A 12,480-nucleotide genomic window follows, 5' to 3' on the forward strand; every position below is an offset into this window, starting at 1 on the left:
ATCTGTGATGTTGATTCTGCCCCTTGTCTTTGAGTGATACAGGATGGCAAACTAGCACTTTGTCGCTGCCTCTTGGAATTGCCACCCATTGCTATTCGATATCTGAAAGGGTTGCACATATTCAATGCACCTTCTCTTGGACTGGAGCTTGTCAATAAGCCAACTGTACTGGCTCTCCCCTTCTCGACTGAATAGTCCAATACTGATCTTTGTGCTACGTAGAGGTATCAGTGGGAACTGACAGCAAAAAGGAAAGGTATATTAATATGCATAATACAGTTGAAAAGTTACAAAAAAAACAAGAAGTTGAGGCATCACCCCCTCCCCTCAACTAATCGGCTCTGATGGAGCCAGATCTCTATGGCTCCTATTCACTTCCTACTGTTCCCATTGTTTGGACAGCTGATCCAAAAGAATGGCCCTATAGAAAGGTAGCCCCGTATAAGGTATCTATCCATCTAGCCTGTGGTTGATCATTCAGAATAGCAATAGGAATGATCTGCCTTTCAATGTGCTAATGGGTCAAATTTGGCCCATTGGGTTAAAATGGGTTGCTAGTCAACAGGTGGACATCCATGGGTCCATATGTCCTTATGCTTGTTTAGTATGGAGCCTTCTCTTAGTCAACAACAAATACATATGCCCCAGTTTCGGCAAGCTTCTTTATCCCAACCCTAAAGGAAAACTATACCCCCCCAAACAATGGGTCTCTATAAAAAGATATTGCATAAAACAGCTCATATGTAAAACCCTGCTTCAAGTAAACAAACCACTTTCATAATAATATACTTTTCTAGTAGTATGGTCCATTGGGTAATCCTAAATAGAAAATTGTAATTTTAAAAAAATAAGGGCCGCCCCCTGGGATCGTACGATTCACTGTGCACACAAACAAATCAAACAAACTATACTTCTTAGGTCACATGAGCCAATTAACAGACAGAGTTGTGTCTTTTGCTTCAACACTTTTTCCTGTTACAGTTAGAGCTGCAGTATTTCTGATCAGGTGATCTCTGAGACAGCACACAGACCATCATGAAATGGCGGTTCAAGGCAAGAGATGTAAATGGGCAATATTTACTTTAATATATGTTCCAGTTTGGTAAGATTCTTTAATATGCCACTTATTATGATATAAACAATCTGTTGCTTAAGTGTTCATTTTGAGGGTATAGTTTTCCTTTAATCCTTTCCTGTGCAACCTGAATGGCATGAAGGCGCACTACGGAACCCCTAAAAACCACCAAGAAATGTTTCTCTTCCAGGCTCCAGACATTTTTATTTGTGCAATTATTTCTCGACTGTAATAGGCAGGAACTGAAATCACCTTAAAGAACCACCTGTCCAGTAGAGCTAAGTCTGCGTCATAAAAATCTCTCTGGGTTGCATTTTTCACTATTGTGATCATTCCAGCCTGAAACGATATAATAATAATAATAATAATAATAATAATAATAATAATAATGGAAACTATTTTTAAATATTATTTTAAAAAAAAAATATAGCAAATATCATTAACCGACCCACAGCCGGTCGCTCACACATTCCCACAGTCTGCCTCTCCCTTATGTACTTACTTCCCTAGCCCACCCAATCCTTTAATTCCCACAATTATAGTCTCCTCCTGTATTAAAGGGGAACTCTGCCCAAACACAACCTAAGATGTTTGAAAACTAAACATAATTTCCAGTAAATTTGCAATATACATCAATCAAAAAATATGCCTTTTTTTTCGTGATTTTTAACGTAATAATATGGTTTGGAACAGTTACCTAAGCCTAGCCCTAGGGTTGCCATCTTTTTGTTTCTTCAACAGGGCAGAACGGGTGACATTGGAGCAGGGGAGGGTGACATCAGAGGCAGGACTGATGACATGGCGATCAAAAATTAGCTGATCAAGATGCCATTAACTTTAATGTCCTGTCCAGATTTCCTAATTTGGAAATCGGAACAGGCAGTTTTCACCCGGACAGCTCTGCCAAAAAATGGACTGTCCGGGTGAAAACCCTACCTAGCTGCTCTTGGCTGACTACTTTGAGAATCAACAAAAATGACTTCAACCTGCATCCTCCAAATCCCACAATTCCATGCACACGTCAATAAGGAAAGGAACATCACAGTACAATGCATTGTGGGCTATGTAGTCCCTGCCTGCTGTCTGCATGCTTTCACATCAATGTTTTTGTACTTCCTGCCCTGCCAAGGTTTCAAATGATGCAGAAAGAAAAGAACTGTTTGTAGATGGATTCGGCATATAAAAATTGTATTTATGAATACCTTTTGAAGGAACAATTTACAGTGATAGGTATACAGTATTAGGGGGTTCAGTGTTGTCTGGGGTTCAGAAGCCGGAGTTTTCCTTTAAATATCCCCACTCCACACTCACACTTACCTTCATACGCAGATACAAAATCATTCAGTCTGTTTCTTTTGCCCTGGCCCGGTCTGTTTCTGTCCCACGCAGGCTGCTTGTGTCTCGCTTTTATGTATGGAGGGAAGTGAAAGTGAAATTGTTTTTGGTTCCTTGTGTTCTCTATCTGCAGTGTCATAATTCTTGCCTTATAATTATACCCTGATAACATATCTGAAATTCCAAATATATTATCTGTCGCTGGAAAAGTTCCAACCATAAAGCCAATGATATATATATATATATATATATATATATATATATATATATATATATATATATATATATATATATATATATATATATATATATATATATATATATAAAATAATGCAGTAATTTACTATTTTTTTTAACACTGCAGTGTACTGTGCAAATATTATTTGAAGTGGACTTAGTGCAAGGACGTATTCCCACCATATTAAACCTACCACATCAGTGACAAAGTCATAAAGCATAATAAAATGTTATAAGAAGTAACTTGGAATCATTAGGCAGGATAGGGAGCCACATATAAATTCTGTAGCATTAGTGCTAGCAGTTATACTCACAGACGTTTATCTGATTAGCAGACTTATTAAAGAGCACATCAGGTACAAAAAAATTAAAAAAAACCTGGATCATTCCCTCTGACTCTCTTTTAAAAGGATATTGTCATGGAAAAAACATGTTTTGTTTCTCAAAATACATCAGTTAATAGTGATGTTCCAGCAGAATTTTGCACTGAAATTCATTTCTCAAAAGAGCAAACATATTTTTTATATTTAATTTTGAAATCGGACTATGGAGCTAGACATATTGTCAGTTCCCCAGCTGCCCCCAGTCATGTGACTTGTGCTCTGATAAACTTCAGTCACTCTTTACTGCTGTACTGCAAGTTGGAATCATATCACCCCCGTCTAAGGTTGCCACCCGGCAAACACCTGTCAAGGCCGGGGCCGGTATTGCAAATTTATCGGCAATGTAGTTGCCGGTAATTTGTAATACTCTTAACAAAAGCACTTGGCTCTCCTGTGGAACTTACCTTTTCTTTGTCTTCTTGGCATCTTTCATCGTGGCCCCATCCCTTTTGTGGCCCATTTCTGCATCACGTCCACCCTTTGTTGCATTGCGGCCCTTTAGTTCCAGCCCCCACCACTGGCCAGTAAAATCTTTTTGAAAAGGTGGCAACCCTACCTCCCTCCCTTTCCTCCCCAGGAGCCTAACAACAGAACAATGGGAAGGTAACCAGATAGCAGCTCCCTAGCACAAGATGCCTGGTAGATCTAAGAACAGCACTCAATAGTAAAATCCAGGTCCCACTGAGACACATTCAGTTACATTGAGTAGGAGAAACAACAGCCTGCCAGAAAGCAGTTCCATCCTAAAGTGCTGGTTCTTTCTGAAAGCACATGACCAGGCAAAATGACCAGAGATGCACCTACACACCAATATTACAACTAAAAAATATACTTGTTGATTCAGGAATTACATTTTATACTGTAACCTGAATTATATGCAGTGTAAACAGTGTAATTTAGAAATAAAATCTACACCATAAAAATCATGACAGAATCCCTTTAAGAAGTGGTTGGATGGTGTTTAGCAAGTGAGGGAATACAGGGTTATGGAAGATAGCTCATAGTACAGGTTGATCCCGGGACTGGCCCCATTGTTATTTTGGAGTCAGGAAGGAACCCCCCCCCCCTCTGAGGCAAATTGAAGAGGCTGCATACAGGTTTTTTTTTCCTTGCTCTGTATCAACTGGCAGTTAGGCAAGTTATAATAGACTTAAAAGATTCAACTTGATGGACATGTGTCTTTTTCAACCTACTTTACTACTGCATGTAATTATTAAAAGGACCAGTAACAAAAAAAAATGAAATTGTTTTAAAGTAATAAAAATATAATGCAGTGTTGCCCTGCACTGGTAAAACTGGTGTCTTTGCTTCAGAAACACTACTATAGTCCATATAAACAAGCTGCTGTGTAGCAATGGGGGCAGCCATGCAAAGGAGAAAAGGCTCAGGTTACAAAGCAGATAGCAGATAAGCTCTGTAGAACATAATGTTATCTGTTATCCGTTATTTATCCTGTGCCATATAGACTTTTTTAAATTGCCGCCATTGCTACACAGCAGCTTGTTTATATGAACTAATGAACTATAGTAGTGTTTCTGAAGCAAACACATCAGTTTTACCAGTGCAGGGCAACACTATGGGATATTTTCATTACTTTAAAAGACTTTCATTGTTTGATGTTACTGTTCCTTTAACAGTATAGTCTTATTAAAAGGCTTTTAGCACAATCACTCTGCTTTCCTGCTGTTTCTGACACTGGACAGGCAAGGTATGTTGAAAGGAATCACAGAAGGACACATTATCAGAAGAAAAGTACAAATCATTTATTGACTGGGCAAAGGTTACTGGGAACTGCTACTGGCAAAGATTACTGGAAACCGATACCATCTGAGCATAAGGATTTGAAGAAATTATTTTTACTTATTTTCTACTTATTTCTCACAAAAGAAAAACTTTGCAGCTGATTGACTTAGATATTGTAGGTGCTTTATTGCACAGCCAACCAATTAGATCTTTGCTCCCCCCCTCATTGTTGGGGGTTGATTAATACTGTTTTTATTGTTGGTACTGGTACATGTATTATATGTATAGCTATTTTGCACATATGTGAGCTAAGTATAGCTTAGTTTCCATGGTCAAGTTTGGCCACTAATGCACCAGGACAAATCAGGTTGAGCCAACTGCATGACCCCCTGGCCAAATATATGACCATAATGAAGACCTATCTGGAGGGGACGGCTTGAATACACTGGCATAATCCTTGCCTGATGGGATTTTTGAACTTGCCCAATAACTTTATGGCCAATTTTCAGCCAGATATTGATTAGAAAGACCATTTGGAAAGGCCTTCAACGACCAATAAGCTGTTGACTAATGTATGGCCAACACAAAATACAAGGGTATAAAATATAGAGAAGGAACTTCTGTGATTAGGCTCTATTTTTAGAATGAACTGGAATAAAAGTATTATTTATATGGGATGAAGTCATGTTTAATTAGGTATGCTTTCACCTGCTTATTAGATATAGCACCATTTTGACTGAAGGCAAAAGCAAGAATGCAAGTTTTTGAAACCACATTTAAGTTTGAGTCTCACAGTGAATCATGGGAAATGCAGTCTTTCACTCAATGGCACAGTTATGAAGCAATTGAGTTCTTGGGCAGTCGCCAAGCGACAGCCAGCCTCAGGACACACGAAAGCAGCAGCCTCTATAGAAGTAGGAACACATAAATCTGGATAGCCTTAATGCAACAGTATTTTTTGGGTAGTCATGTTAATTGGTATGCTTTCACCTATAGATATGCTGCTAGGCCAAATGCAAGTTAAACACATTTAATGACTCACATGAATATAAATGCAGCTAATGATTCTACGTAGAGCATAACAGCACACTCTATGAAGAACATATCTTGCACAGGTAAGCATTGTGCTCAGTACATTAATAAATATAATATTCTAGGATAACACTTGTAACCATTGTCCCATTGGAACCTGGACACTGTATATAAATGGCTAACTGTTTGGCTATACAGAGAATCAATGCACTTCACAGCATGCATGTACATTTCTAATTGGACATACAAATGGATGATACGCAGAATACAGAAAATAGTCACAAGCAACACATACAAACATGATTATGTTTTAATGTCTTGATGCCCTACCTTGTCCCAGTTCCTGGGTTAGCAAACTACACCTTTGTCTTTGCTTTCAGCCCCACAACAAATGGTGGTTCTACAAATACTAACAATGAGCTTTGTAGACATTCCTAGGAGGCTACTATTTGTGCTTGTGGAACCAGTATTGCTGGCACCTCCCATAGCAAATTATCAGCTGAACTGGTGGGGCAGGTTAGGTAAATCAGTAGCATCAGGTAGGTCTGTTAGACATGAATAGTACAGGTTTACATGGCAGCATAGCCTTCGGTGGTTCAGCAACATGTAGCGGCTCAGTTCCTTTCAGGGGTTTAGCACAATGCTCTCAATACAGGCCATATAGGGAAGGCTGGGCTCCATAATAAAACATTGTTTAAAGGTGGCCATGGTATGGTATGTGTATGGCAGGAGACGAGGCTACTGATATCAGCAAAAGACTTGGATATCGGTTGCCTCATTGATCAGCCATTATGGTTGTCAAATCAATTGCTCCCCCTTAGCCAGGCTTCTCCTTGCATTTTCTTAGGTGTTTTGCTGTAAAGGCCACAGATTCAGTGGCTTCCAGCGGTCACAAGAAGAATACGGATCCAGCTTAAGTTAAATTGAATGATGAGAAGTTTTGTTATTTCTGTGCAAAACCTGTGCAGGGGTGTGGGGTCCTAAACATTTAGTGGTGGTGCCCAATAATTTAGCTATCTAGGGTGCACATTCAGCTGGAGGTGGTTAGGAGAATATCTGCTCCATCAAGAAATAAAAAAAACATATTTAAATAGTATTTTGTTTTTTAGTAGATGTGGCAGTGCCATCTTTTTTTTTTTTTAATATATATTATCTTTAGTTTGGTTTATGTATCCTCCACAAGAATAGCATCTGAACATTCTCATTACAATAATATAACATATTTTCTGTACATTATTTACGTTCAGATGCTAGGAAAACCAAGAGACATAGGGAATGGAAAAACAAATACAAATCACTGGGGTATACACTTCTTCTCATTAGTCCTGGACTCTCTATCCCGTTTGTCCGATTTCCATTGATACATTAGAGGTAGAATTGAGTTTTAATCCCATATTTATTTTGCTTGATATTGGCCCTCTTCTCATGTCCTATTGTAGAGAGTATAGTGACCCTACACCCAGCTCCCTTTAAAGTACATCATAATAATGATTCCCCTGAAAAAGATCAACAGGGGGAGAGCTGGTTTACAAGAGAACCAAGGGAAACATCCCAGACAAGGAAAAAAAAAAAAAGGAAGAAGGAAGAAGACTGTTATTCTACAGTTTGTACTCTTATAAAAGATTGTTCCTGTCCGGTTATAAATTTGTAATGGCGCCTGATTCCAGAAACATAACCCATGCTGCCCACGTCTTGGCATATACTGTTTGTCTATCATGTATATATGACAATATTTCCTCCATACGCATTATCTGCCCCATTTCAGAATTCCACTCGCTAAATTTGGGAGGTGATATCGATTTCCAATGTCTAGGTATCACTGTTCTTGATACCCCTAAACAGTATCCCAATAGAGAATTTTTATACTTTGTCCTAGTGCCTGGGATCATTGATGATAAACCGATAGTTGGGATTTTCTCTATAGGTACCCCCGATATTACATTAATTGCCTCAAACACCTTATCCCAAAATTCTTTCAGAATTTTACAGTCCCACCAGATGTGTAACATAGATCCTGTTTCTTCATTGCAGCGCCAACATAGTGCATTTGGAGTGTAATATATTTTCTGCAGAATGTCAGGGAAATTTAAATAGTATTTTAAGTTATTTCTTCACTACCAGTTTGGGAAACTAAATATTTATTAATTGTCAGCACTTTACTCCTCTGTGCTGAAAGGAATCATTTACTGTATTGTGCCAAGTTCCACATACTGGGTTGTTTCAACAGGATCCCTTCCTTGCCCTTGCATCTTCTGTGTCATTGATCTCCACTTTCTTCTGCCCTGTTAAAGAGAAGCTCATCACACAAAGGTTCCTTGGGGCAGTCCATTATAGTGATCTATTTATTCTTGTTTAGAAAAATAAAGCCTTTTTCTTTTTCATCCAATACAAAGTTGTATTTGTTTATTGCTAAACCTGATTGAATATTTCCTTCTTAAGGTGGCCATACACTGAGAGATCCGCTCGTTTGGCAATATCGCCAAACCAGCGGATCTCCCTCCGATATCCCCACCTTGAGGTGGGCAATATTGGCCTGATCCCATCGTGGGCCCTAGGGCCCAACGATCGGATCGCGGGACCGCATCAACGAATAGATGCGGCCGCGATCCGACGGGATTTTTTGTCCCATCCGATCGAGATCTGGCCGACTTTCGGCCAGATCTCGATCGGTGAAGCCCATCTGGGGGCCCCATACACGGGCCAATAAGCTGCCGACACGGTCTGTCAGCAGCTTTTATCGGCCCATGTATGGCCACCTTTAAGAGTTAACCTAAACATGTCCTTTTAGACATGGACTTCAAGTTAGCATGTAATTTTCTGCATAAAGCTCACCTTTAATATCCAGCAGTGTATTGTTGATGAAATCATTAGGACACCATCCCTTATGGCTGTGATTACTATTGCAATTAAGCAGACAACCTGGAAAAAAAAATCAGCATCTGATGTTAGGTTACTCTGCAAAGCTCTCTTGGTACCACCAAGTTCCCCTGTGCCACTTCTGCTGAATCTTACAGTACATAGAAGTTCACAAGAATTTAAGAAGCCCTTACCAAGACAATCAACCAGCCTAATGAAGATTTATACATGTAGTAAAAATTCCAAATGCCTCTGAAAACCTGGAAAACAACCAGATGCCAACACATTAATTAGAGACGATGGTCATGCAACATGATTTCCCTCTTATATGATTAGTATTCAGACTTTCTAAGATGAGCTTTGTGTTCATCAATATCTAGGGCAGAAAATTAATATTTACCCCCCAATTCTCACTCTGTCCTTCATGCTGAGCCTCCATGAGTAGTTATTCACCAAGGATCTCACTCTAATTGGCCTTTTGTCTGGGCTCCCCAACAGAGGCTGTGAGCCCCCTACTGGGGCAAATTGGACAGATTAGCAATCACTGATTTAGATTAACTTTAAGTGCAATATAAACAGTGAGGCCAGATAGAGAAAGGTAAGGTTGTCTAATCAGATACTTCCTTGCAAACCACAAAACATTAAACAATACCTCCTGACTGGTTGCATATTTTGTTACATTACAGCTTCTGTACTGTTTAACCTTTTCCGTTTAACTCCAAGACTAACACATGTGTATGAATAGCAGATATGGTCACTGTTGTATTACAGTGTAGCTGAGGTTGAGCTCACCGTAAAGACAGACTGTTTTACTGTAGCTAAAGCCTCTATACACAGTTTTTGGACCATGAGATACACAGCAAACTGAAATGCAGAAAAAAAAACATTAGACATGTAATGTGCAATAATTGGAGTATACCCATCAAACTAACTCAATCAGATACTTAGCTGTAGTTTACTAATATATTTGTAAAAACATATCCTCCTATATTGTACAGTCTTGAATCCAAAAGGAAGGCCGTTTGTGATGGTGGTGATAATTATGTATCTTCATAGAGAACTTGATGAATTTATTAAATATTACATTCCATTTGGCAGACAATGTTCTGCTAGATGTTAAGAAACCACTGCTGACCCAGAAAAGTGTGTGTGGTTGGCCAGAAGAAATGTGGCTTTCAATTTCAACAAGCGCAGGGCTTAATGTTGGAAAGATGTGCATATATTGATGGGCACTGATGGACTTCTTTTTTAAAATGTAACTATGGGATGCAGGGTGTCTCCAAAATAAGTTAAATTAACTAATGTAGGCTAATATTGAGACAGATGGACAATATTGTATATTAATCCAATTCAAAGCTGCGAAGGGAAACCAGCGCTCCCTTGTTTCCCTTCGCAGCTTTGAATTGGTTTCTTGTACAGGTCTGAGGGAGAACAGACACCTTTGGAAACCGGCAGAGGGAGCGAACCACCAAGACCTTTGATATCCTTTACTGTTTTAAATATTGTATATTATACAGTTTCCCCTTCATGTTAAATTACTTTAAACCCCAAAAAGTTGAGGGTGGGTGTCAACCCAAGACCTGAAGTTAGTCCTACCTTTGATGCACATGTGTGTACTGGAGAAAACAGCCTTATGTAACCAGCCTTAACAGATTCAAGAAATATTATGGTGATCCTGGCAACCTTTAAAACAAATCATATGTGAGATGTTACCATCTGTTTAATACCATATACAGGCTGGTGCAAATATTGAAGTGGATGGTACAATATGAATATGTTTAATTCTTCTGAAATGCCAATAAATAGAGTATCACATTTTCTGATGCACTATGATCATTTTGCTTCCACAGAGATTACGTGGGTTATTTATTAAAATCGGAATGTTAAAATCTTGGACAATCTTGATTTTTTTGAGGGGGAAAAAAAACTAGAATTTTTCAAAGTTTGTTATACCCTGATGCTGCAAAAAGCCTGAAGACCTGTTGTCAAGGTCGACTTGAAGTCCAAAAATCCAAAGTTTTAGGGCAAAAAACATGAAAAATTCAAGTGAATTGGGGGGAAAAGCCTGAAAAATTTTAGGGATTCGGGAAATAATATGATAATTTATCATAATAGGATATGGCATGCATATAGTTGTGTAGTGGTAGACTTAGGGGCAGTTAAAAAAATAAAAAATCACAGTGAAAAAAACACCAATAGTTGTACAAGTGTTTTCTGAAAGTTCGAATAGTAAGGCTGTATTAAAGACAAAATCCACAAGAAGTCTCCAGCAAAACTATTTGTTTTCCCATTTCAATAAAACATTCATGTTTTCAGCCTTGTTAAAGGATCAGTTCAGTGTACAAACAAAAACTGGGTAAATAGGTTGTACAAAATAAAAAAAAAATCTAATATACCTGTAGTTATCCAAAAATGTAATCTACAAAGGCTGGAGTGACTGGATGTCTAACATAACAGAACACTACTTCCTGCTTTTCAGCTCTCTAACTCTGAGTTAGTCAACGACTTGAAGTGGGGCCACATGGCCAAAATTGTCCAGTTAGTTTGCAATTAGCTAATGCAGGGCAGATTCAAAAGCAAACAGTTATGACCCATGTGGCCACCCCTCAAGTTACTGATTAACTGGTAACCAATCAGTTGGAACCAAGAGAGCTGAAAAGCAGGAAGTAGTGTTCTGGCTATTATGTTACACATCCAGTCACTCCAGCCTTTTTACATTACATTTTTGGCTAACTAACTATATTAGAGACATATTTTATTCTGCATAGCCTATCTATTTACCCAGTTTCTATTTTTATACTGAACAATTCCTTCAGGGGATTCTGTCATGATTTCTATAGTGTAGTTTTTATTTCTAAATTACACTGTTTAGCCAATATTGGTGTGTAGGCAGCCATATACGATCATTTTGCCTGATCATGTACTTTCAGAAAGAGCCAGCACTTCTGTAAGGCCAAAGGCCTCAGGAGTAGTGAGGACCAAGGGAGGAAATAACAATGTCCGAGTACAGAAGAGGATGAGACAGAAGAATGGTCAAACAGGCAACAAGATCAGTCCAGGCAGAAGAGGTTCGAAGTCGAGGATTCCAGGCAAGGGTCGGTACACAATAGACAAGAAGTTCGTAATGAATCACACCCAGGAGTAGTAAACTAAACCTATAATCGGGCATTGAGGGAATCCCGGAGTTGCCTTAAATAGGCCAGGTTTTGGCACCAAATTTGGACGCGCTGACGTCATGACGCCGACGCTGACGCACTGACGCCAGCGTCCTGACGCTGACGCACGTTCTGACGCCGGCGTCCGTTCCGACGCCGGCGACCAATACGGGGACGGGAAGACGCTGACGTCATCGTGCTGCGACCAGCAGGATCCAGGGGGCTGCCATCTTGGACGCCATTTTGGGAAGGAACTACGGTTTTCCTTACAGTACCCCCCTCCTCAGGGGGGGCCTCAGGACCACCTGGACCAAGAGAGGAGCATGGACATCGGAGCTTTTTACCCAGGAGCACTCTTCCGGACCGAATCCCTTCCATTCAATAAGGTACTGCAGGGTGCCTCTAGAAATTCGAGAATCCAAAATCTTCTTAACCTCGAACTCTTGATGTCCATCCACAACAACAGGAGCTGGGGAAGAAGAAGACGAAACTGCAGGTTTAAGTAAAGAAACATGGAAGGCATTGGGGATCCGCATCTCAGGAGGGAGTTGTAGGCGTACAGCCACAGGGTTGATGATCTCGGTGATAGGAAAGGGACCAATAAACTTGGGACCAAGTTTAGGTGAGGGAACTTTGAGGCGGATATTGCGGGTAGACAACCAGA

The sequence above is a fragment of the Xenopus laevis genome, chromosome 9_10L (genome assembly GCF_017654675.1).
Source record: "Xenopus laevis strain J_2021 chromosome 9_10L, Xenopus_laevis_v10.1, whole genome shotgun sequence".
Taxonomy (NCBI): domain Eukaryota; kingdom Metazoa; phylum Chordata; class Amphibia; order Anura; family Pipidae; genus Xenopus; species Xenopus laevis.